Source organism: Rutidosis leptorrhynchoides, chromosome 7 (assembly GCF_046630445.1).
Source record: "Rutidosis leptorrhynchoides isolate AG116_Rl617_1_P2 chromosome 7, CSIRO_AGI_Rlap_v1, whole genome shotgun sequence".
NCBI classification, from domain to species: Eukaryota; Viridiplantae; Streptophyta; class Magnoliopsida; order Asterales; family Asteraceae; genus Rutidosis; species Rutidosis leptorrhynchoides.
Genome location: NC_092339.1, coordinates 341,639,362 through 341,643,630, shown reverse-complemented (window position 1 = coordinate 341,643,630; position 4,269 = coordinate 341,639,362). Strand labels below are relative to the sequence as shown.

Genomic DNA, 4,269 nt, shown 5'->3' with positions numbered 1-4,269 from the left:
TTGGGCCCAACAAGCCCCATCCAGAGTACCAGATGCTTTAGTACTTCGAATTTATCATGTCCGAAGGGAGTCCCGGAATGATGGGGATATTCTATATGCATCTTGTTAAGGTCGGTTACCAGGTGTTCACTATATGAATGATTATTTTTGTCTCTATGCATGGGACGTATATTTATGAGAAATGAAAATCTTGTGGTCTATTAAAATGATGGAAATGATTATTTATGTTCAACTAATGAACTCACCAACCTTTTGGTTGACATTTGAAAGCATGTTTATTCTCAGGTATGAAAGAAATCTTCCGCTGTGCATTTGCTCATTTTAAAGATATTACTTGGAGTCATTTATGACATATTTCAAAAGACGTTGCATTCGAGTCGTTGAGTTCATCAAGATTATTATTAAGTCAATTATAGTTGGATATATTATGAAATGGTATGCATGTCGTCAACTTTCAATGTAAATGAAAGTTTGCCTTTTAAAAACGAATGCAATGTTTGTAAAATGTATTATATAGAGGTCATGAATCTCGCGATGTAATCAACTATTGTGAATCGTTTATAATCGATATGGACTTCGTCCAGATGGATTAGGACGGGTCACTTCAGTTCCACGGGTCATTAAACTAAATAACTTTAGCATTTACGTTCACTTAATACTTAAAACATATCATTAAACTGTTTCGTTTAAACAAACCCGTGATTTCACGGGTCATTTGACTAGTTATTTCCACTAATCCCATTAACTGCTTCTATATTTTGGGAATAGATTTTCCACAGTCAAATTCGACCAATTTTTCATCAAGGATTTCGTCCAAATTTTCCAGTCAAATTCTTTTTAATGCAAACAAATAATTATTCCATTAAAAGAATTATTTAATTTATGTGATTTCGAAGAAGAAAGATTCATAAAACGTCGGCCGGAACAATAATCGCCACCGTACCGTCAATTTTTTGTGATTTCAATTACTATTTGAAGCACTAGAATTTTGTCGTTCAGGTTTGCCGTGCGCGCTTTGCAATTGGTAAGTACACGTTTTGATTGCAATTTTAGTTTATGGATTTGTGAATTTTAGTGATGTTAAAGCTACGCTTTCGATTGTTCACATAAGTTTGATACTCCCGTTTTAATTTGTACTTTGACCAATTTATTTAATGCTCAAGTTGATGGTGGCATGAGCTTCGGTACATCTGATTTTGTTCCGTAAGGTAAAAGATCAAAAGGGTATTAGGTAAACATGAAAATGGTTGAACATGATTATTTGCTTTACTAGGTATCTTTTTATTTTTATTTTTATTTTTATTTTTATTTTGCTTATATGTTATAAAAATATCCAGGTTCGAAAGCTTTACGATGGATGTAAATATTATTGAAGAAGTCATGAGTGCATACATTGTTTCATCATTATTCTTATTTGCTAGGTAAAAATCTTTATTTGCTTTACTATTTGTGTGCAGGCACGGATCTTGAATAGTGATATAACGGGGGCTGAAAAAAGTCAAACAATATATATATATATATATATATATATATATATATATATATATATATATATATATAAAAGATTCATAAAGAAAGTCATCAATCAGAATGACTAACGGTGATCGAACAAGAAGATACTACGGCTCAAAGGCCCTTAAAATATTTAAGTCGTTTAATTTGTTTATAAATAAAAGCATAAACTAATTCTCAGTTATTCAATAAAGGTAGACATCCCTGACGTTAAAATTTGACCATTCAGTTAATCAACGTACCAATATTCAACTTATTGTTATAATTAACACGTTTTAAATGTTGTCATTAAAAAATTTAAACATGCTAATTTGGTTGGTACATTGAAACTAACTACTCATTTTATGGAAATAACAATCACTAAACCACTATTTCATTCATTAATATTTTATTAAAGACAATTCTAATGGTTGTCATTAGAAAATTTCTATATTAAATCTATTTAAATTAATAAAAGTATGAACTAAGATTAAAACTACAATTGAAATATAAAAGTCTTAGAAACACACACATATATCGACATATATATAAACGATAAACGGATTATTATTATTATTATACATATTACATATTACATATAATAAAATAAAATATATATACCTTTAGTTTGGAAGGAAGGTTTGATTTCCACCCATAACAAATTCGCTAAATGGAACAGGAGGAAAAAAATTACTTTATGTTTTTTAGTATTCGCTAGAAGACTGAAGAATTTTCAATACGGAGTTATTAAAACCCAATTTCAAAAGCCTCAAGGTTTGTTAGCGAATTTTTTTTGGTGGGGCCATTATATAACTTTCCATGTATAATCTCCACGAACACATAAATTGCTAGTAAGAACAATTTTTTTTTGGTGGGGCCTCAACCCCCTCCTGCCCTTTCTATGCTCCGTCTTTGTTTGTGTGTGTGTTTGCCTGTGTATATTTATGAGTGTCCAAGTATGATGTGCTCAAATGCTGACTTGATATTGTTTATCGGAGCAACCAAATGATAACACAAATATATTGTTCTTCAAATGGATGTTGTGTCAGTGTTGCATATTGCAAGAAAATAAGCCAATAAAGACTCAGGTACACGACCTTTTTGAGCATCACCATACAAATATATTAGGCTTTTAATTGCAGTCCATCTTTTATAAACGTGTTGTGTGTTGTATTTGAATCTTTTCAAATTTACAGGAAAACTTAATTTCTATAGTCTCGGAGTTTATGTACCTACCCTCGAAGTTTACAAAAGTTGCAGTGACAAGTGATATTTGTAATCCTTTGTGGGAATATCAATAGGTAAGTACATACTTTATATCTGAGTTAAAATATAAATATGAAGGTAGTATTAGACGACTATGGCTGCAAATTATAAATATAAATTTACTAGGGAGTTCCTGAAAGCACATATCTAAGTGAAATTACTCCCCATTTGATAAACAACATAAAAAATGCTTCAAGCAGTGAGTCAATCAGCAAGCTATATACTTATGTACGCAACAAACTTTTCAACAACTTACAGAATGGTAATTTTGTAATGTGATACATCAGTTGGAGTCAATAATCATGAGCACCTAGGAATGGAGCAAATTGCAATTGAGCAATTTTCATTAGATCAACTTGCAGTGGGCAGCCCCATTTAGTAACACTTCAAGATCTATTTAGGGAAGTATGCTATCAAGTATTCTACAAATGGTCCATCTACATATACCTTCAATCTTTTTTCTTAGTAACTAATCTAAATGACTTAAGGAGGACCCAAAGTGGGTAAATTACTCGATAAGGTAACTATAAGCACAAAGAAAGGTGATTCATGTAAATTGCTCACCTTTTCCTAAAGGGCGGTGATAGGTATAATGTATGCGCCAAAGCTTTAAATTATAGGGTCGTGATGATGAATTTTAATTATTTTGAGTTAGTTCGATTGCAAGGCTCATATATTTTGAATACGGTATTCGTGTACATGGTTAATATACTACAGGTAATTTCTTCTAACTGATGCTACATGTAACTTTAGACCTTTTTATTGTAACAGTCCAAATAGATCCAATAGAAGATTGTAGTTAAAAAATCAAATGGGCCGAACATGTTAAATGAGTCAAATTTCGGTAATTTGGTCTACTTTCAAGTTGTTGATTTCTCAAATTTTTTTCATTGCTTTCTTGATTCTAATTTATCTTTGTTGATTTCGTGCAGAACAAGATGAGACAAATTGAAAATGAGAGTCAAGCTTGCATTGCATATATGGTTATCAGTTTCCTTATCTTATGTAATCATTGAATATGTATGGTTATTTCTTGTGTCTATGACGAATGCGAAATAATAATTCTTGACTTTTGTAACTAAATTCACACGAGGCTTGCTTACAAGTGGTGGTTGTAAGTAATGTGAATAACTTACACAAAAATCTTATCACCTAATTAAATTAAGATTACCATATTTCAATTTCAATTAACACATAAAAAATCGCAAATTTTGTAGGTCTTAAATTATTATTTTCAAAAAAAAAAAAAAAAAAAAATAATGAAATCAAGAGTAAAAGTTTGGCTGACTTTCAAATATAATAAGGGTAATAGTGGAACTTTAATGACTATATAGTACAATTTTGAGTAAGGGACATTCGTTTTCTAACAAATATAAATAGTAACGTGAACTTTTTGGTGAAAGTGATGGAGTATTACATTACAAAAGATAAACGAATTACTCGAGATAAGGCAAACAACATTGGGGTTGTTAACAATTAACGGGTACTTAATGAGATTAACCACATTAATTA

At 30.7% G+C, this 4,269-nt stretch overlaps 1 long non-coding RNA gene across 1 annotated transcript; it reads left to right on the top strand.

The window, feature by feature from the left end:
• The first annotated feature begins 2,478 nt into the window (after positions 1–2,478).
• On the top strand, positions 2,479–3,862 carry LOC139858769 (uncharacterized). The gene is made up of 3 exons (XR_011763077.1): positions 2,479–2,579; positions 2,688–2,792; positions 3,690–3,862. It is a non-coding gene; the product is annotated as an uncharacterized lncRNA (long non-coding RNA).
• Positions 3,863–4,269: the final 407 nt, after the last annotated feature.